We start from the raw sequence: 24,086 nt of genomic DNA on the forward strand, positions 1-24,086 counted from the left end.
AATACTATAGTATGGCAAGTTCGTTGATAGCACTCCCGTGATATGCGGGCGACGGGGGAAAAGACTGTGCGGGTGTGAAATCGTGCGTGCGGGGAAGTGACGTGCATCAGTCGTGGGTTTTTCATTCATCGCTACACGCCCCCTGACCCGTTTTACTGTTATATTAAACAACGAATGTTATGTAAACAAATAATACCAAAATATTGTCTACAATGCCGAGTTGTGTGTTCAGGAAGTGTAAAAACTTTATATACATAAATGTATAATGTAAGTAAACACAAAATTTTACATGTGTGCGCTCAGTTCAGATCACTTTTTGCGGTGATTTTGTAAGCACGTCATATCTAATAATAAAAAATCTTTGGGTACAAGAGTTCAATAAACTGCCGTACCATATCACTTACCATCAGGTGAGATGTAGCCAAACGATAACTTGTTATCGATTAAAAATTAAGTTATCTATTTCTTACAATCGCTTTTATTGATAATGTCGTCCCAATGAAGATATTTTTATTAGTAAAATTGGAATTTAAAGCGGAAAAACAAAAGGACCTTTTTTATTCTTCACAAGTTAGCCCTTGACTACAATCTCACCTGATGGTAAATGATGATGCAATCTAAGATGGAAGCGGGCTAACTTGTTAGGTGGAGATTGAAAATTCACACCCCTTTCTGTTTCTACACGATATCGTACCAGAACGCTAAATCGCTTGTCGTTACGTTTTTGTTGGTAGGGTAGTAACTAGTCACGGCCGAAGCATCCCACCAGCTTAACCTTAATTAAGAAAACCTCAATCAGCCCAGCCGAGGATCGAACCCAGAACCTCTGTCTTGTAAATCCACCGCGCATACCACTGCGCCACGGAGACCGTCAAAAGACTTCGCAATGTACAACCTCAAAGCCAATTATTGCAGAATAGATAAACCAAGATATTTAAAATCTTTAATAACGGACGCACTGAGGTCTGGAAGGTGGTTCGGAAGGATAACATAAAATCGAAAATTTTGAAAAACCCCCAAGTAAAAATGGGGACAATTTTGAAAAACCCCCAAGTGAAAGTGGTGAAAGCAGGGAAGAATATTGATGACTCGATCGTGAGTGTAATTAATAATTTCATGAAATTATTAATTACACTCTCAATCAAGACATCAATATTCCCTACTTTCACCCACCACACCTTTTAAACGGCTCAACCGATTTTCATCAAACATGTCTAAGAACACTCGCATATAAATCGCCTTTAATACAAAAAAAAAAACTAAATTAAAATCGCTGACTAATTGACAGACAGACACGCCAAACTTATAACACCCCTCTTTTTGCATCGGGGGTCAAAAAGGCCTCACAACCATGGTTTGCTACGTTCATAATAATTTTGTCTGACTCGCCATACATATTACATACACAAAGTTCAACAGCATGGTCATTAATGAATATTTTGTCCTCATCCTAAGTAGTTATCCTTTCATGTTCTAGCAGATACTTCTACACCTAGATATTGTTCTATATAGGCGTACTTTAATATATGTGTGCATATAAATAAGTATAATTGTATAATTACGTTTCGACTTGCATAAAAGTTTGCGTGTGTAAATAAACCAACATAGGTACACGCACAGATTAAAGAATAATAAGCAGATAGAGGCACTCTATCTACCATTCCACTGCTAAAGTGCAGCCATTCCAAATACAAATTCAAAAACTAATACATTCTCGAGTCAGTACGACACAAAGCGTCACATCAGTAATTTTCAATATTATTCAAGAAAAATGGCTTCCTCCCTTATCTTATGTTATTAATTATTATACAGAAATTAAAAAAACTAAGACACAATATTTCTATAGGTAATTATTATTATTATTAGTCTTATGATATCAATTTACGTAATTATTGTTAGTGTTAAATCTTGAAATACAAATTATGAAAAAAGTTTGTATATGCATGCGGATATCAAGGAGAAGCGTGAGTTTTTTATGGGTTTCACCGGCCTCACCGCGCTGCTAGTAAAGACTCATTCTGTATCATTCTTTATTCTGTGGGTACACGCACCCTGCAACCAGCGCATGGAATGCAACGATGGTGCATGAAGTTAATTTGCGCTTGGCCCAGTTCTCGACAATTTTTATTTAACTTTCTCTGTCTCAAGTGTCTCAATCTGTCTCGAGTAGTACAATAATATAAGGCTTTAAACAAAAATATTTTATCCCACAATCAGTGGCGAGCACTTCGTAGATAAAAAATGCACTGCCTTCCCTGAGGACTCATTGCAACCCTGTGTTGCGGAAGGAATTTTCCATTTTGCATATTTTTTTTGTACATTACATACCCTAGTTAAATACCTTGTGGACGCCACTGCCCACAATGTTGGTAGGTAAATAACCATCACAACATATGGACACAAACCACTTAAACAAACACCAGGTCTTGAATCCATTATTCTACTTGTAGACAGTACCTAGTGATGTGCTACATAACGATGTTTCTAACTCGACAGTATGAGTTTCGAATTCGTCTCTATCTCTCTCTAACACAATACTATAGATAGAGAGAGATAGAGTTCGAAGCTGAGATAAAAACATTATTACTGAATAGCACAGCACTACAAAAAAAAAATATTAGTGATATTAGTAAAATATAACTTGCTACTTTCTGATGCTTGCTGTAACCCTACAGAACAGTAAAGTTCCGATTATTTGAAGTTTTTTTAGTAATCAACATTGCTAAAAAAACTTCTGTTTTACAACTACCAAATTATAACATAGTAGAGGTGTTTGATTAAAATCGTTTTTTAATTATGAAGGTCGGCGTTATAATCAAGGCCACTTATACATAAATCCTTCATTAAAACGATCCCCATACAATCGTTCATTTGGAGCGTTCTCACGCCTCATTAAAGTCTTTTTCGTGATTCGGAGACCGCGTCTACCGTTTCCCCGAACACAATGAGCGGGTGATTCGGCGGCGAATAACGAGGGCATTTTGTCGGCCGCCTCTCACGTCCGACGCCTTCCGACGCTCAATGAAAGTTTACCTGCAGCCGTAACGAGCGATTTGTCCCCTGGCCCCGGCCCCCGCGCCCCTGGGCCCAAATCAAAGCCCATTCACATTTGCATGCCGACACAATGCCGGCAATTAGGCCGCGCTTGGCCCTACAATCGAACGTAATGCGCGCTCGTTCGATGACGTCGCCGGGCCGGTCCTGTCTCTCGCCAATTTCATCATCCTTGCAGCTCTTTAAACTCGCTCTAATCCCCAAATCATAAAAGGTTTTGGTTACCTGCGCTCGATTTCGAACAAGTAAAAGCTCTTTGCCGAACTGCGGCGGTACAATAGATCTGTTTTAACGCAGGGATAGCGGATCGGTATTGCGTTTCCATTTCTGTGACTTGTTTTTGGTACAAGAGCCCGTACCAAAGGTTTAATTCGTACCTACCTAAAAAATTGTAATTTACGTAATCATATTTAACAAATTTTCTTTATGGTTGAACTACTCAGTCGCTAATGATGAAACTATTTGGGTGTGTTACTTTCTCATACAAATAGCGAACTTATAGAGATTAACACGTGTAAAAACTTGTATAAAAAGTCAAAGTTAAATTCATTTATTTCAATCAAAGTAGTTCCCGTTCCTATGTGAATACGGGATAAAAAATAGCACTTACAATTAACTTTGCTTTCAAATGATAAAAGAATTTTCAAAATCGGTTCAGTAGATGCAAAGACCAACAATACCACTAAATATATCTCTTTCTGATATTAGCACTTTAATACGACTTTTCTATAAATTTACGTCTAATAAAAACTTTGAACATAATGAAAGCCGTATGAATAGCGAGATACAGACTGTATAAATAGTGTGACAGCTGAAGCTCGGATAGGATCGCGTAGATCACTCGTGTCATGTGTCACGTCATCGCTTTCTTTGTGAGCTAATTTGCGGGCAGGGGTCAGCGTCTATGGGTCAACTGTAGCCCATACATCTTGCTGCCTTCTGTATTCGCTAAACACGAAGTCGTTTAATGTAGAGGAAGATTTATTAAGGCTTACTATTGAATAAAATTATTCTACTGCTCCGTTAGGTCATCTATACTAATATTATAAAGAGGTTAAGTTTGTGGGGGGTAATCTGTGGATCTACTGAACCAATTTTGAAAAATGTTTTACTACTAGAAGGTGACGTTATTTGTAAGTGTCATAGGCTATGTTTTATCCTCGTATTCTCACGGGAACAGGAACTATGCTACTGAAACCGGAACGTATGCCAGGTAGGGATTAATTTTATTAATTAATGAATTTAAATAGAATAATTTTAATGAATTTCGGCGATCCTAACGTTGCGTTTTGCGTTTACGGCGCTGGTTGTATTTAATAGCCTTAATAAAACTCATAAAAGATTAGTTCTTGATAACTTACAGTGATTAACTGCTTTGTTAGTCCTGGGATCTTGTGTACTCGGTTGGGCTATTAAGTATTGAGACTTTTCTATACCTTGGAAATTTTGCCGGAGGAAAATTCGATGATGACATGACGTCTTAAAGAGCACATTAAGCTGGTCCCATCCTCTATTATAGACAGTGATCTATACATAGACAAAAATTATCACCCTAAACTTACAAACCCCGCAGTATGGATTTCTGAGTTAAGGGATATGTTGAGACTTAAGACTAAGGCCCAAACACTTTCTCTTACTCGGAAGTAAGGAAGTTCGGACTAAGGAAGGAGGCTTCTGACATAAAATAGGTTAATCAAATGTATAATTGACATTAAAGAGTTAATCGCGAGATTGGGATCCTACTAATTTGTCTTCATTGGGTTTGAGAATTCTTCGCGAGAAATTTCCCAATACTGTGCTTAGCTTGGAAATCGAATACTGGACGGAACTTGTTAACCATTCCACCAACAAGGCAATTATTTCTCTCGCTACAAGTAGCAAATGACACTGCGACATTTAGTGCCATCGTAACGTGTATTATAATAACCGTTTGTCTCTGTAGATTTTACAACCAGCAATAATATAACAGTCAGAATGTGACATGACGAGTTTTCTACTGTTCCCAGAATGTGACTATTTCGAGAACTTTAATAGGTTAGTAACGTTTAACGTGGGAATGTGTCATTTGGAACTGTTGTTTTAACGGTTTTTACGTTTGCACTTAGTTTTGGCATTGGTTAAATTTATATTTTAGAGCAGTCTATAATGTTACTAGAAATTACTTTAGTATTTAGAGCTATCCAAATTTTTTCATACCTAGAATTTAAATGTTATGATTTAACCAACTTTTTTTTTGGCAATGACAAGTTAGCATCTACGATTTGTGACTTACAGGCTTATTTTCTAACTTTGAGTAGATATACGCGAAATTTACCAACTAGCTACTGTTAGTGATTTTTAAGTCTTACTTCGTATTCACTATTAACTTTTTGCTAACTGATTAAAATTACTGACTAGTGTTTGACATTGGCATTGATGATCGTTAATAATGTGCTTTACGGTATACGAATAATGCGGTTATTATTGATTGGATGTAAATTATGTTAAGTGGCGAATAGACCAACGTTAGTGAATAGGCCAGCTGATTTTAAGTGACGATTCACTATCAAATGTTAATAAAGACCAGCTGGCGCACAAAAACACGGTGGTGTAACACGATCAAATTCCCATTAATTAAGTACAACTCCAGAGTAGATTTTATTTAATTATCATCATTATAACAGCCGATGGCGCCTTTTGTAGGGGCTTTGCCTAGTTTATTATTATTTACAGAAAGAAATAGCATACTTTTATTTATTTTACCGTTTATGTCATCCAGTGACGATCAAGTCACTGACAATCAGACAAACTCACATGCCTGCAGCGCTAAAGACTTGACGTCCGATAACTGATCGTGTGTTAGTCGCGATCGGTTGTGCACATCGCGACCAACACGCGATCAGTTTTATCGGCAGACTGTCAAGCCGATTACTTGATCGTCAGTGGCTGACATTAGGTTCGACAAACAGTACAACAATGCGAAATTAACAAGTCAACAATCGCGCAAATGCCGTGTGGGTGATGGCTCCAGCACACGGCGTCTGGTGCGTCATTAAGGAGCATTCAGAGCGGCCGACAATATTCTTCATTTGCGTACCGGCACCGGGCCTTCATTTGGCGCATTGTGACCGCTTGTGCAGCGATGCAGTGTGATCCCGCCTTAATTGTACCCTTGTTTTCTTAGGGTTTATATACACACTAGCAGACGCGTGTGACTACGTCCGTATGTAAATCTTTGACCTTCGTATTTCAAGGTAGGCACTTTCATACAAAATTTATCTTTATAATAACATATCACTTGATGGTTCTAGAGATTAGCTCAATAAAACGAAACAAACTTTTCTGATTTATTATATAATATCCAACGCCACGCGGTTTCACTCGGGTGGTTCTCGTTCCCGTAGGAATACGGGGATAATATAAAGCCTTTAGCCTTCCTCGATAAATGGGCTATCTAACACTGAAAGAATTTTTCAAATCGGACCAGTAGTTCCTGAGATTAGCGCGTTCAATCAAACAAACTCTTCAGCATTATAATATTCAGTTTGGAAAACCGCGCGGCGTCAGGTAGTGTATTTTAAAAATAATAACATTTTTTTAATAAATTACCGTTAGAATATAAAATTGCGTCTAATTTGTCATCCAAAGTTCACCTTGTCAATAAATGTTGTGTACAATTAATTGACACCTATGCTGTCATGGCCTCTGTTAATTAATTTTCGACTTCAACACAACCAATGTCAGTTGTCGTTTGACATAACTCGCTTTAGTTACAATAATTCAGAACTATGGATTTATTAGCCTAAGTATAAATAGGCCTTTAAATTGGTCTTAGGTATATTTTGTCCATATACACCTAAAACAGTTCGTTTGATTATTAATACTAACAAATTATTTACAGATTTCATTTCGCTAAAGTCCAAGACTATTTTGATTATAGACGAAATAGTTTTTTATCGCGTTATTTAGCATATTATATTAAAATCGTAAATGTCAACAGGGAAGTAGGTACTTATAATTCTTTTCACACAAACTCTTTACACAAAAAACACAAATGAAATTGCTATAATACCTACACCTTCACCATTCTTTTTTTTTTGAATTTACAAAAGTTATTGTGTAATTAGCGTTACAATTTGTTCTGATTCACGGGACGCACTGAAGTGTTTGTCAACTTGTAAACATAATCAGGGGCTCTAGCTTTTAGTTATAAGCATAGTATAGCATGCGGGTGCTTGGTGCGTCATTAAGAAGCATTCAGTGCATCCGACAATATTCTTCATTTGCGTACCGGGCGGACTTCATTTGGCGTATTGTGACCGCTGTGGTCCTGCGCTACGATGCAATGTGTTAACGCCACAAAGTGCGCCAGCGGGTCTGTGTTGAAGCTAAGTGTTTGCCGGAAACATTGCTTTGAGATTCATCATCATCATTATTAATACCCTATTTCTATGGCTCATTACAGGGCCAACTATGTTCCTTGGTGGCTAACTATGGGACTCATAAGAAAGCTCAGAGTCACACAGCGGGCGATGGAACGAGCTATGCTCGGAGTATCACTGCGTTATCGAATCAGAAATGAGGAGATCCGCAGAAGTACCATAGTCACCGACATAGCTCAAAGAGTCGCGAAGCTGAAGTGGCAATGGGCGGGGCACATAGTTCGAAGAGCCGATGGACGTTGGGGTCCCAATGTGCTGGAATGGTGACCCCGCAGTACAAAGCGCAGTGTTGGTTGACCTCCCACCAGGTGGACTGACGACATCAAGCGAGTCGCAGGTATTCGCTGGATGCAGATAGCTCAGTATCGTGATGTTTGGAAGTCCCTACAAAAGGCCTATGTCATGCAGTGGACGTCCATTGGCTGACATGATGATGATGCAGATGATGATTATTACAGGGCCGGGTCCCCCTCTTTGTAGGAAAGGGGATATGAGCGGAGTTGGAAATTAAATTCACTATCGACCACTATCAGATGTTAAAGATAAAATCTTTAATGATACCCTTAACGTGCTCTTCATAGGACTGGGATGTAACACCACCGCATTTCCAAATGAAGAATGGTTAAAATTCTTAATTGAAAATTTCTTAGAAGTAAGAAAAATTCAATATCTCAAATAGCCAAAAAGACAAAGGATTCGAACCTGCTACCTCGTGATCCGAAACCACTGAACTAACGAGACAACCGGGGTGCTTTGAGATTATGAATTATGATACATAGCTCATTTAGACTTCTTCAGAATAACGCAGGCACTTGCACCCAAAAATAAGCTATGCAACAAACTTAGGTAATATGAGGTAACCTTTCTTTTGAGTTCCGGGGTTTGTGGTACCCGTGCTTCGGTGAGCACATTAAGCCAACGATGAAGGTCATTGTCGATAACATCTGATAGTAATCGTAAGTAAAACTTAGTCCAAGTAGGTCGATAAAATAAGCTGATAAAGATGATCCGTACATTTGAAGACTTAAGAATTGACGAAAAAAATTGTCGAGAAATATGGATTTACGGCCAGTTTCTTCATCGTAAGTAACAGTCAAAGTAACGTCATAAAGCAAATGTGACGGTCTTAATCACGGAAAAATAAAGTCTTCTTTACTACTTACAACTTTTACTGTTACTTTAGCTCTACATGAAGAAACTGGCTGTACGAAAATGTTTTAAATTCAGGCATATTTGTTAAGCACATCTAAGTATAGCATTTATATTATAGTGGAAATAACATCTATAAAATCCAATGAATGGTAAAGCTGTAATAAGATAAAATGGCTCACTAGAGCATGTAAAGTCTCGAAATATCGTTACAATATTGAGATACATAATAAATATTACACGTCGGCTGCACTTTCAATTTCCATTAATATCCTAAAAGCCTAACAAAAGTCATTACTCAGGCGATGTCCAAAACAAATTTAATAATATCAGCCGTGCCCACTTACATCCATTAAAATTTCTAACCGCCTCTAATAACTTATCATCCACGTATCCAATTAAAATGTATAATATTAATAATACTACATTCACCTGTCACTCTAATCTATGCTCTTAATTAAAGTTTTGAACTTTATATCTAAGGTCGTAGAGGTGGAAATCGTAAGTCGACTCACATAATAATGTAAATGACAAATAGTGATCGTCGTATAATTGTAACCAAATACTGCCATCGAACAAAAGTGAATAGGAGATACTGATACATTTTTGTGTTCTTCTAACCACCCAACTTGTGCAGCAATAATATTTTCTAGACAATAAATACATTTTTAATTTTGAATGATATTAATATTTAACTCACAAAAACTCAAGAAACTTATGAATGAATGTATTAAATGGTATGATAACAGTAAATTGCCAATAGATAAATGACAAGAATTAAATTGGGATTCCTCATCATACTGATTTATGCTAACAAAGAAAGTATTTAGCTGTAAAACCTCAACCGCAATGATAACAAAACTGTTTGCGGTTAAGTAGCTATTTTCTCTCTTTATACGCTGAGAGAAATCTGAAAAATCTATAACCAGTTACGTTTCATAACAGTGTATCATTGTAATGTGATCTACCAAAATATCTCTGAAATATGAAAGTATGTATTTGTTTTTTGAAGAATATTGTTTTGAGAAATGCATAATACATATACATACTAATTTCTGTAAATATAACTTCAAACTATTACTAAAAGAATAAAACAACTACCTAAATGTAGTAAATTCTAGTAAATATATACATATAATAATTAATATTATTTATTAATATTTTTTTAATAATATAAATCAATTTAACATTGAATTGATTTAATCTGCGTTTGCGCTACCTTGTTAAAATTGCTTAGTTATTGATTATTGATAACGTCATAATTGTGTCTTTTATATTTATTTGCACAGTAATAATTTTACAAATAACATGATATATCAAACATCAATAAGTAAATATCTAATTACAAAAATCATCCATCAGTTTGAAATTTTCCTTTTTTGCATAAATGGTCTTCGCCTTATTATCTTCTTGATCATGTACAAAAATGTGTATTAATAGGTTATGGTTCTATCCTTCTCATATTTCATTTCAATGGACTACCTGCGGTCACCAAATCACTATTCCACAACATATACTTTCCTACTTATAAAATGTTTCTGTTCTTACTTACCTTACCTTCTTTCACAAATAATTATCAACCATGTTTTTGTAAGTGATTGAAAAGAATGATGAAGCAAGTTAATTACGTTTAAAAGATAAATATTTGTTTTTCTGTAGTGATTAATTACAAGCCTTTGACACACACGCATTTTGTATTCACCTTATTAGCCCGCTGTTTCGACTTCGTCAAAATAACTCACTCTGACTTTATTTTACTTCAGTATGCAAATGCACTCCAATTAGCGGGACTAACGTTTCTTGGTAGGTATTACTCATTATTTTGAGGAGGGATTTTCTGCAAGCGTACTGCGACGTCGTAATTAACCACGAACGGGACGAGTCCTCAGCGTTTGCTTATTAACGTCTAATCTTTGTTGGCGACGACGGGCGATCGTAATTTATTCAATTAAAAAATTAAACAGTAGGTGAAGGTTGCGGCCCTCTCACTGAAATTTAAAAACTTAACGTTCATTGTCGTAATGACGACTCGGCGAGTATACAAGGGGAGGCGAATTAATCAAATAATACCGCGGAGGTGCGGGGCCGGCTCCCTGCCCCTGCCCCTCCCCCGCCCCGCGACCGACCGCGTGGTTCAGTCGCGACCGAAACGCCGCATGGGGAAGTGTCGTCGATCCCCGCGAACGCGTCTACTTTTTTCGAAGTTCTCTGTACAGTTTTTGTTCTAAAGTTTACGAGAAGGTTTATGTGCTTCGCGTCTTTTGTCCTGTCGAACTTGAAGGATACGAGACTGCATTCGGCGGTGTAGTTAATGAAGTTTAATACGTTTGGTGTTGTTTTTTTTATTTTCTGTTATTGTTGAGATTTTTTTTGTTTGGTGCATCGTGCCGGTCCGGTGTGCGGCCGACTATCGAGGCACCAAGCCTGGACCCGCGGTAACGGACCTCAAGGGACATAGCCTCTAGGTAACTATTTGAAGGATTTGAGCGTGTTGTGGACGGGCACTATACGCAGACGAGACGTAGTCTAAGAGCAATGCGGTTTGTTTGTAAACAACAGACTACCCACTTCTTCATGCCTCATGCAGTTTGGAGATAATATTTGTATCACAAATCTCACCTTCCTAAAGAATAATTTGAAATGTTACGGCGCTGTATATATTCTGCCTTAGGACATCTAGTTAGTCCGTTAACAAATACCACGTGGTTTAGCTGAAGCAAGCCATAAGCAAACTGTCTTTTAACTAAATGCATACTACAATCTATACATCCTGTGCTTTAATGTATTAGTGTTTTTGCTTTAAATACTTCAAGGTTATTGTTAATTAGTTTATAAATCAGGAAATGGATAACAACAATATTTTTAATTAAAGTTGTACCTGGTACTTATTACCAATATACCTACGTAGGTAGATGTTACTAAAATCGTTTTATATTCCGCCTCGCATTCTGTAATGTCAGCCACTAACGATCAAGTAATCTCACATGCCTGCAGATCTAAAGGCTTATTAGCCGCTAAAACTGATCGTGTGTCGCGATGTGCATGACATCATGCACCGACCGACACACGATCAGTTTTACAGGACGTCAAGCCGTTAGCGCTGCAGGCATGTGGGATTATCGGATGGTGAATGGCTAGCTTAAAGTTACAGAGATGTGACGTCGCTCATTTCCATGGCAACTTCGTTGTTAGTGACATTTTAGTTTAGCAATAAAGTTCAAATTCTAATACAACTTGTTAAAGGTGAATATGACATCCATGAGTATAAAATGAAAAAAATATACCTAATCGGAATCGTACCCCTGTATCAGTCACAGCTGCAAGTAAATGTCATCTAATGATTGGAAATCCAACCATCATGAGTATGGTTCATTGGTTCTAAAATGAGAGATCTGTATCCAGCAAGAGACTGTCTTAAGACTGATTATGATGATTGATAACGAAGATATAGTAAAACAATGTAATAAAATTTCCCAAGTTCATTCTCATTTATATCCACCTAATAACAGTTTGTTATCTTAATTGGTATACATCATTTACAATCAGAATTAGATCACCAATTCAGCTAATGATCTGATACAAAGTTGACTATACAATCAAATGTTTCATACATCTTCGACTATACTGATTACATAGACCACCCTCCACCTCCCACCTCCTTTGGTGCTATAAAAAAAACAATAAAAACATTTAATTAAGTAATATGTTCCAAATAGACGCTATCTTTAAATCAGCAATTAGAGAGATTGGGTGCGCGCAGTAATAATTATTATAACGTCAGGTGAAACTTAATTACAAAAAGATAATTAAACCATTAAAGATTTATTTACTTTGAACATTCATTTTCTTTAAAACAACCTTCTTTTAATTAAAGCTTTAACGAAAAACAAATAGAGAGGCGCTCGCAACCCTTCTGTTCTGCATAATCATTCGGCCAAGGAAACCATTGTGTTACATCTACTTGTGTAACCTAATTTGGAATTATTTGCAGTTATTAATAAAGTCTAACTTAATTTGGTTCGAGATACACAACTTAAACATAGCAAACACTAAGTTAATATCGGAGCAAATAATGAGACTTTTAATGAATTGATTCCAGATTGCAATAATTTATTTAGAATTTAAATACTCTGGGATTTTAATTGAAGGATAACATTACGGTTCAAGAAATTTGAATAGTTTTGTCAAGGTCTAAGATTGTGATTGAGCTTTTATAAATGCGTAATGAAATCAGTTCAAATAAATAAAAGCATACGGCTGAGGTTTAGTGTCCTCTAATAAAGTTAAGGGGAAATAAAAGTAGTGCCAATTAAACAGATATTTAAAACTATTGACTAGATCCTATTAAAGTAGACACTAAAACTTTTCATGGTAAGACATTTGAGTTTTAACCATGAACAATCTAATCATTACATATAAGTAGTACAATTACACTATAATATCAAAGATATAAATTAAGTTCTCAGATAACACTCATAATATTGAGACAATTTCAGAATATTGATAAATTACATGCCTTTTAAGTTAAAAGCTTTTACAATTTGGTAAAGAAAACACCATTATTGAACGTTTCAGTATAATGTATTGAGAAGAAATTCTTGTGAAGTCTATTTAAGTTAATCAAGCTAATAAATAAACACATTGGTTGATCGATTTATCTAAACATCTTCAACAACAGTGTGCAATTATTAGTATTTCAAAATGCGTAATAACAAAAATATTACAAAAACTCATTTTTAAAAACTCATAAAGAATTGTTGATAAATTGGTCCATGTATACCATTTAGCAGTTGAAATGGTTGCTAAAGAGTTAGGGTGAAAATTAATTTTTAAAATATGTCTAAGCAATATTACACGGACCACTTCATTTCATCGCCGGTTTAATTAAAAACGAGTGCCCGCTCCCCTCCCTTTTCGGGTTGAAGTACACCCTCCCCCCGCATGGGCGTCTCGCTCTGCTTATATTTAGATAATTGTACAATCATCTAAATTAATGAGAGTCTCGTCCGGTCCTGGCCTCTATTGTTTTATATATTTACGTAATCATGAATATATCGCACGGGTTCTCATAAGTTTCTAAATTTCGAGCGGCAATAATTACTTTACCATTTAAATAAAGTATTAAAATGTATTTTTATTTATTTAATCGTTTTTTTTTGTTTTCAACAATGCTGATACAATACAAAATATAAACAATAAAACACTGTTACCTAAAAATTTATATAAATAAATCCAGTCCAGGGAGCACTTTTGTGTGCAACCGGTGGTGAGGGCTCCAGAGTGAGGAACCTCTCTACTCTGGATAAATGATTCATAACGGAATGCAATTTCATAATTCTACAATACTAAATTAAGTAAAAACAACAAAATTAAGTATATCGCTTTTATTGAATGTTAAGGCAAAATATTGGTATCCAATATAGTTAAACAATAAACATTTTAATAAAAACAGTTATAGTAATAATTGTGAATATGTGCAGTATATATTAATATAAACATATATTATACACATTACACACATACACATACACACATATTTTGGGCATCCCATTTCAAATAAAAAAAAAGTGATAACTAGTTATTTTGATTTAGAAAATTAAAACGAAACTTCTGTGATAAGTGGGAGAATAATTAGCTTACTAAAAATAACCACCATTTCTCATTAAGATATGCCAGAGATGGTCAAAAATATTGTTGTTCCTGCAAAGATGTATACAGAAAACAAAGCGTTTGAATTTGAATTTAAGTTTAATCTGTAAAAAGACGTAATAAAGATATTTATACAACAAATTATCTATATGTGATGCGATGCTAATTCATTGTATTTCTTAAATAATAAAGTATCTAGCAAATCAAGAAATTGAAAGAATATGAATTTAAGTTGAATGAATTTGAATTGTAAGTGTAATGAGGATACCCTAAAAGACACCAGATGTTATAATGATAAAGGTTTCACCAAGTAAATTTGAAATTAAATTTAATTTTAGTCTGTAAAACAAGGTAATAAGGCTACTTATAATTTGTCCCAATAAATGTATTCTAAAGAGTAGAAGCACCCAGGCGTTCATAACTCCGTAGTGTTGACGACAGTGATAGAGCTCGATGCAATTAAAAGTTTCACTACGTGCGTGGACGAGGCGCCGCGCGAATATCTACCTTAATTTATGCCAGCGATAAGCTTGAGTTATGAGAGCCAATTAATAACTTATTTTAGGTGAGATTTTATCAACAACTGTTATAAAGATAAGGGTCTTGAATGAAATGCATGGCTTACTTGTATATTATATAGTCACTAATATTATAATGTGTGTTAGCAAATGTCACGATTATTATTGTTAATTAAAATACCAATTGATCTCAAATGCTGTTCAAAAAACTACAATTATTGAGTTTCTAGAAATTAAAATAGTAACTATAAATATTGTTATCATTTAACCATTGGTTGATTGATGATTCAGCCGCTTTTTTATTTGAACATTTACTTAACTCCCAATTTAGCACAAATAATTGATAAAAACACATTAGGTATTACATAGTGTAGCACTGATTATAATAAATATTAAAAAACAAAAATATAAATAGTTTACAATCATTTATTAAGTATACCGTTTAAAACATCTTCCAGAAACATCATCTATGCGAACTTCAAATATTGAGATCCAATTGATTTGTGATGAAGTACGTATTTTGTCTGCATTCTAATAATAAGACAATATAAAATTCCTCTTTAGCGCAGTTATAAATGCTTTTCTTTATTACCGGGAGGTTCAGGATTCGATTCTTAGATCAGATAATTTTTTCAAATAACTTATTTAATTATATTTTGTAGTACTAAAATTGATCTATGGTGTACGTTGCGTTGTATCAACAAGCTTGTGATTGAGGATTAGTTCAAAACAAATCGAGCATGTTTCGACGAAATCACGTGACTTTTGGACGTTTATGTTCACATATATGTAGTTCTAAATCGACTAAAAATATGTGTTTAGAGATTTGAGAATTGTGAAGTTAAATTTTATTTCACTTTGTGCTGTCATTTCTAATAATAAAATTGTACATCAGGTGAGTAAACTGAATACTTGTATATAAAAAAAAAAAACTTTCGAGACGATTGTGAATCTAGTGCGAGAATTCGTTTACAAAGTTCGTTGGGTAAACATTGAAATGCTTGATGTAGAAGCTGAAATGTAACCGGCAAATCAAATTAGCGGGGAGTCTATCATGCATTGCTCGCTAAATTAAATGCATCAAGCAATAGAAGGACGGATGGAGTGGGCAGGCCCCGGAAGGCCCCGGGCGATCTGCCTAATGAACCCGCACCTCCCCGCTGCCTGATTTATTAACGAATTAAATGCATTCTGCTGCACCCTCATGCAAATACATGATATATCCATATAAGTTATTGCATAAGACACGTCTGTGTGTAATTAATTAGGAGGATAATTGAGATATAAAGCAATATATCACTGAATTGTAATAATCATATTGGTCATGTTTTCTCTTGACTTACATCACCTTTATTGCATTAATAGACTTCATTATGAACTCGGAATAATTTGTCTTGAACCAACAAAACTTAATCTAAATCTTAATATTATGATGAATAATTATTGTGATAAATGTCGCAATAATTTGACAATCTAATCACCTGCAGATTTGCAATTAAAAATTAGCATTTGTTGATTAGTTTTTACGTTAGCTCTGTTAGTTTTCATTACAATTAGCCCGCCAACTTAAGTGCCAGTAATACATTAAAATATTGAATGTAGACGGTCTACTGAGTAGAGTCTACTCATATTATTGTTGCATCCATTATTCAGCACCCAGGCCGGCAAGGGACCGCGCGCCGGTGCTGCTAAATTATTAAACACGCGTTATAAACACGCCACCCTAACATCTTGGATATCTACTCGATGTTATCCGACAAGAACGAGTGGATCCATGATCGCTGAATCATTAGTTGTGGACAAGTTCTCATATTTTTTGCTTACGCAAATTGTTTTGGTGTTTATCTTGAAACAAACTTAAAATTTATCTAGCTTTATAACTATCCGGAAAAAAGCAATCATGGTTATTTTCAAACGAGCAATAATTTCAAGTATTATATTTATCCATTGTTTTTTGTGTGTGGTTTTGTTCTCATGTCACACGTGAGATCAAGATTTTGATAATAATCATACGTGTGTTCATGTGTAATCATTGGTTTACTTAAATACAAAATTTTTAAATTTCAAGTTTTGAAAAATCATACAATAGTCTACAATTATTATTATCATTTATTTATTTTTCTTACATCCTATGTCAAGGTGAAAACTGATCAGCAGGCCTACAAACATCTTTGCGACTTAGATTTTGTAATATAGGTAACTAACCAAAAATATTACTTGAAAATATCTGTATAACCTACAACAAATGGTACTTCAATAACTTCCCTTCCGTTACTCAAATGTTTTTTTTCAATCTGTTGATCGTGTTGACAAATAAACTCCAGTTCTAAGTTAAAGAACCAATAGAACAAGCAGTTGTAGAATTAGGTCCGATAACACTTAAGGTATTAAAATGTATAAAATCTTGGTATGGCTATACAATTTAAGCTAGAAAAGGAATTTTCATTGAGTCAGTAGGCTCACACCTGCTTTAGTATCGCGCATGCCCTCTCCAGTTCGTAAGTCCACATTGACCGAACCGGTTTCGATTACAGGTTATACCAACTACAAAGCTACGTATACTTTTGGCGGAAACAAATCTTTAACCATAAACTATCCACAACTCTGGTTTCGCATGATGCTTAAAAATTATACTGTTATCTTTATTTCTAGCATTCAGAGACGGAAAATTTTAAATTACTCTTTAGAGATTCATCTAATGTTCTATATTTATATAGTCAGTTCATTATATTACTTATTTATTGTACGTACGTTAACCTGCGTTTGCTATTTACTTATACTCCATTTCATAGCATTTTCTGTTAGTTGAAAGACATTTTTTAAAATGTCTGAATTTTATAAACACTTCTAAAATGTTTTGATTTTTTCTAAAACTTGATGATATACATAGATTATTTCGTGAAGATCGCCTATTGTGCATTAGTATTTAAGTTCTTCTTTACTTAATCTACTTTTTTTTTCATTTGGTCAACGGAAGTTTTCATATTGCATTATTTAATTTAACTGTATGTTTTTAGCTTTTTTATATTGTATGGTCTTGACGCACGATGCTTCATAGTTTAAAAAAAATCTTTTGTTGTATGTACCTACACTTTTAATGTAATAATGATTTAATCAAATAAACGTATTTCTAATTTCTATTTTATCTATATTTTATATTGCTCTTAACTCATCCTCTGTTGTTTCAAATGGTCTGTAATGTTAAAATAATATTCTTAGGTCACTATTATTATTTGAAGACACAGTAAACCGTACACTTTTATTTACTAAACGATTACCGAGCTTGCTTTCAGTTCCTGGAATAACCAATTTTAGTTCGTATGAAAATAAACGGTCCCTCAAAGTTTATTTGTCTTGTGAAGAATGTCTCCATTCGATGTACGGAAGCTAATGAATATTAAAAGAATTTAAAAACTTTAATAACGTAGAATATTATACTCATTTTTACTACATTTTGAAAAATCCTGGTATAAAAATATATATTAAACACCTTCATATAATATTTTTTTAGAGATTTTACCAATTCAAATCCAATAGGCTCGTTAGATTAGTTAGTTTACCTATTATTAGTATACATATTATTAGTACTGTTTAAAGATGTATGTATGTAAGTTATAGTTAGAGTTCTATTAAAAAATGATTTAAAAATGTAATAACGAAGAGTTACCATACGAAACAAGAAAGTTAACATAAATGTGTTAATTATTCTAAGAAATAAAGGAAAAATAATTGCTACATGAGTAATAAACCATTTTATAAATACTAGCAATATAAAACTTATTTATAAGGAAAGGAATATTGAAATACGATACCTACAAACATACGTAAGTGTTAAAAACGATTAAATCATACATTTAAATAATAATGATAAAATGACAAATAAAGCTCGACCAGTAGATATAAAATCCGGTTATCCTTAAGTTCCCACTGCGTGCGGCCATCCAGTATGCTTAGTCATCCTATTTGATTATAGAGGAAATTTAGTAAAGTAATTGGTACTAATTATTGTTTAGAGGAACGACCCTCCTCTCGCTCATTATAAAACTCGTATCATGCTGAGATAATTGCTTTGGAGTCTTTTCAAATGATTATGAATTATTTTGTATTAACTATTACCACTACAGCTCATGGCTATTTTTATTGTATCGAAGCAATTACAGTCACTTCGTTGCATTTAAATAAATAAATGGTCACAACGTTAAAGGCGTTGACATTTTCAACTAACGTCTAACGTATTTTTTTTGAAAATGCCGTTTCTCAAGTTACAACGTAACTCGCTTCAGATGTTTCTGTTACTCTAAATATAACAATGCAATATATTTGCATATTGGATTGTTATATTTAGCTTCGTTGTCGTAGTTTAGAGGCTTCGGATCACAAATTCCTGGCTTGGATTTTGGATCGGGCTATGAAGTACTGATCTTTTCTTCTAATAATTGATCAGAAAAATTCTCAGCTCAGAGTTACCCACGTGCTTTGGTTAACTGAAACGTTTAGCCTTTGGTCTCAGTTATCATTGTAAATATATGATAATCATAGTTAGAGTAAAAAAAAAGTATAACGTTATACTTTTTTGGACCTTTCAATCCGCATTAGAACAGCGTCGATCTATGGCAGGCGTCCACAGATACGCATCATAGTCCTTTTCATGAAAGAAGTCCCGCGGCTAAACACTGACCTAAAATTGACAGCGCCTTAAACAAATGACAATAACACCGCCATTATGACATTAGCACCGCGTCTGGGGGACTTCTTTCATGAAAAGACTATACGTATCGGACGCATCGCATCAAACGGATTTTAGTATACTTTGTATAGAAAGTCAATACAAGCAATGACATTTTATACAAGTGCGTCCACTGATCCGCATCGCACGGATATCGAGCGGATTTTATCTACCGTAAAATCAAAAATCGTTTGATGTGGATAAGTGGACGCCTACGTTTAAGCTCCACATTTTATAAGAAAGGAGGTGTTGTGAACCGTTAAAATTATAATGATGATTTGTCAAGTATTTAAAATAATTAGCGCTAATAGATTTCTCAATCAACGATTGTGTAAGAAGTTCTAATAAATGGCTATCGTTGGCTAATAACAGCAATAAACGTACCAAGACAGAAACCATATTTCACCCGTCGCCATAGCAACGCGCAACAAACACGCGCCACGCTGCGAGATTATAAATTCTACTAACTATAGAACTGGTGAGAGTGCAGTAAAAGCGGTATGTCCACTATCGAGCCCACGTCTCGTTTGAGCCGCAAAAACTTGTACCACTGTTCATTTAATTCATATTCGCATTCCTTTGCATTAGTTACGGAGTAATTGATTCGCTTATATTTCTGATTCAAAAGATACATTACTAATTACTAGTATGTCAGCGGAATTATTAACAATTATTTTTTTTAGTTTTAAGATTTATTACACTAATAAAAGTTCACTTCCCACACACTTTGAAAGTTTTTTTGTATTCTTTACAAGTTAGCCTTTGGCTACAGTCTCAATGGATGGTAAGTGATGATGCAATCTAAGATGGAAGCGGACTAACTTTTTAGGAGGAGGATGAAAATCCACACTCCTTTCGGTTTCTACAAGACATTGTATCAGAACGACATCGCTTGGGGGTACGTCTTTGTCGGTATGGTGGTAACTAGCCACAACTGAAGTCTGCCACCAGCCAACAAGTATCTGTAGTGATGTAAAGCAACCTTTCTTATCAACATCATAAGCAGACTTTAGAACAATATGTTGCTTCATTATCGGGGCGTCCGGATCGCTAACAGCAACTAAGTAGATAACAATCAGCTTGAAGGCTTGTTCGAGACACGAAATTAATTAAAACAAGTTTGTTCGCGGATCCTATGCAAGGAACAAAGCCATGCTGAGTCACTAGGTAATTACACCGCGGCAGACGCCTGCAAGGCGCTTCAAATCTAACATTATCTTTTGGCTCATTATTATAACCCCGTGTTGATGACTTGATGCCGGATTTTGTAACAATTGCTCAATTTAAGCGCATGCTTAGTTTTTTCTTGTTTACGCAGTGTTTGATCAATTATAATAAACAGGTATATATTAACCAAAGGTTGAATTAATGAATTATCATTATTATTATTAAGATTTGAATTTTATCCACTTTTGTCTCGTTTTGGTTATCTTTTAACGCCTAAAGCGTTTCAATGTTAACAATGTTTTAAAACATAGTGCCTTTAGTTAGTTTTTTCTTGTTCTTTTACGTAGTGTTTGATCGACTGTAATAAACTAGTAAATATGTAAATTAATCAACGTTTAAATTAAATAATAATCAGATTTTATTTGTATCTATTTTTGTGTCGTTGGTTAAACCATTTAACGCCTAACCGTTGATTCGATTTTAACAATGTTTAAAAACAGTGTGCCTTTAACTTTGTGGAATTTGTGTCTTTCTCTTTCTCCATCCAAACAGTTTTCTTTCCAAAGCATTGACTAAGTTAAAAAAAATCTACATCGTTAAAACGATATTAATTAGACAGATTCAAACAAAAATATAAAAGCTCAAAAAGGACTTGCATTTTGATGGCAATTAATTTGTTTTAAGACATGAGTAACATTTCCCTTGACAACTAAATGAAATACCTGTGTAGTAATATATTTCTACGATTATTTTGTTTGTGGACATAACCTAGGTTTAGGACCTTGCAAATTAAAAAAAAATAATCAATGCACTATTGAGAAGTTGATGCCATTTGATATCTTCGATAAAGCAAGTCAACCCTTTAAGAATATTCTACGACAATTTTTCAATCCTTTCTCATTTTGTGGTGATTGCGCCATGTCATCGGGAATTTTAATTATATTCCATGATTAATTATGTGTAACGAGCAACGGAGGGGAAGAAGATGCCTGATTGATGAGGCGACTTGGTCTTCTAGTCATTCTCTTGTATTAATTGCCAATTTTAACATCATACTTTGTTTCATTGTTACCAATATAATTAAGGCGGCTAATTAAATTAATTTTAGAAGCTGACTCACTGCGGTTATCAATTTTATAAGCTACAAGACAATGTCTATTTAATATGGTTGCTGACTTAGGCGGTATTAAAACTGGATTGTGTAATGCGAATTAATTATAAATAATTGCTAAAGATAATGATAAATTGGTGTGCGGTGTTGCCATGGCCGTACTTAAATACGATGAATTGGAAACTGGAAGGAACTGCTATGGAATATTTTTTTTAATTTAATTTTCTGTATCAGTCATCTGCTAAAGTATAACCATATAAGTACCTACTCGTAAGTTGCTACTTAGGCATAGAAATATCTTCGTTGTTTTTTTTTTATGCAATTAAAAGATGCATCTATTAGTAAAATTGTGTGTAGTGCGTGCCAAAATGTAACACAAACTATGAAGGATTTATACTTATACTTCAGGCCACGAGAAATGACGCGGACGCGGCGCTAATGTCTTTAATGGCTCATTGTCATTTAGTAATGGCGGTGTTATTGTCAATTTGTGTAAGGCGCTTTCAATTTTAGTTCAGGTTTTAGCCGCGGGACTTCTTTCGTGGCGCGGAGTCTATGTTTTAATTTGTAAGGCACAGCTTATCAACGACTCAAACACAATAAGCCATCTGTTACTGTGCCGACGAGTGACGATAGCCGTGGCCTATTGACAGAAATATATTCAAGTAATCTTACGTATACGTTAGTAAATGTAACACTGCTTCAACAGTTGTTAGTTAATAGTAGGTACATATTATCAATTAGTTTCATCTAGCATCTCAACAGGCAACCCAGATATAAAATCTCAATTTTAAATTAAAATAGATTTTATAAAAAATAACGATGTTTAAATTGAAAATACATAATTACAAATTAAAAATGATAAATGAAACTTTATCAAATTAAAAAAAAAATATATCTTATCAAAACATATGTTTCTAATTCGCACTGATGCGATTCAAATGTAACCAGTGAAGGTAGATGGCATTCAAGCGTTCCTTTAAGAGGCACATTAGGCTTAACAGTATCGTCTGACTATGCTATATAAAGTTATGTTCAGTTTTATGCGATGATAATTTAAGGAAAAATATTCATATAATAATGATCGCAATGATAGCCACGGAAAACAATAAGGATTAAATCATAAAGTATAAGCTGGTTATCTATCTATACTTATAATAAAACTGTAGAGAGGTCAATTCTGTACATGAAATATATTTCCAAAATAACTATCAGGGGGTGATTAGTGATCGATACTGATGCCAAAAATGCAATCAGTAAAATTTTTGTCTGTCTGTCTGTCTGTCTGTCTGTCTGTCTGTATGTTCTTTATAGAAACAAAAACTACTGGACGGATTTTAACGAAACTTGGTACAATTATTCTACATACTCCTGGGCAGGTTATAGTATACTTTTCGTTACGCTACGATCAATAGGAGCAGAGCAGTGAAGAGAAATGTTGAGAAAACGGGAGAAGTTACTCAATTTTTTAAGCTTCCGTCGCGTGTACAGCCTTAATGGTTAAAGCTACATGGAAATCATGTATGACGGAAATGTTCTCCTTAAAATTATCTATAAAAACACAACAGCATATATATGTCTATCTTTTATGGTTTACTCACAATAACACGTGTAACTCTTGAAAGCTTAGCAGTTCAAAGCTTTCTAATTATATTTGTCTACTCTTATGTGTATAACACTCATCACTCATCCCTAACTAAAAACATGTTAACATTATTACCTATTCAATAAAAAAAGAATCATAAAAATCGGTAAAGAAACACCAAAGTTATACAAGAAATACGCGCTCATTGCGACTCGACATTGGGGGGGGGGGGGAATAAATAAAGAAGTGCAGCCAGAATGAATAGGGTAGGGGTAGGGTAGGGTAGGGGTAGGGTAGGGTAGGGTAGGGGTAGGGTAGGGGGTAGGGGTAGGGTAGGGTAGGGGTAGGGTAGTGGTAGGGTTGGGATAGGGTAGGGTAGAGGCAGGGTAGGGTAGGATAGGGGAGTTGAAAGTTTACAACGACTTTCACGCGGACGAAGTCGCGGGCGTCCGCTAGTTAATAATAATTTACATGCGATGTGTGAAAATACAACCATGGTTTTATTCATATTGCTTTTACAGTACAAGATAAGAGAATTTAAATAACTTTGCTTGATTTAGATTAGTAGACATTTTTAAAGACCAATATCTGGCAAAGAATTGATTTAGTAATAGTCTTAAATATCAATTAATCAACAAAGCTGGCTTAGTTTTCAATTCTCTAATCAGTAATTTTGACTACAATATAAACAAATCCTTCATAAGAA

General features: G+C 34.6%; 1 protein-coding gene across 2 annotated transcripts in view; it reads left to right on the top strand.

Moving 5' to 3' along the window:
- Positions 1-24,086, top strand: part of LOC112058289 (LIM domain transcription factor LMO4) — a 269,856-nt gene that overhangs the window by 83,837 nt on the left and 161,933 nt on the right. The window contains exon 1 of one of the 2 annotated variants that reach the window (XM_024099008.2): positions 10,746-11,089. The exons of the other annotated variant lie outside the window; for it this stretch is intronic. The gene's annotated coding sequence lies outside the window, so the exon portion shown is untranslated. Of the gene's footprint in view, positions 1-10,745; positions 11,090-24,086 lie in introns of those variants that run through there. 2 annotated transcript variants of the gene reach the window in all.

Source organism: Bicyclus anynana, chromosome 3 (assembly GCF_947172395.1).
Source record: "Bicyclus anynana chromosome 3, ilBicAnyn1.1, whole genome shotgun sequence".
NCBI classification, from domain to species: domain Eukaryota; kingdom Metazoa; phylum Arthropoda; class Insecta; order Lepidoptera; family Nymphalidae; genus Bicyclus; species Bicyclus anynana.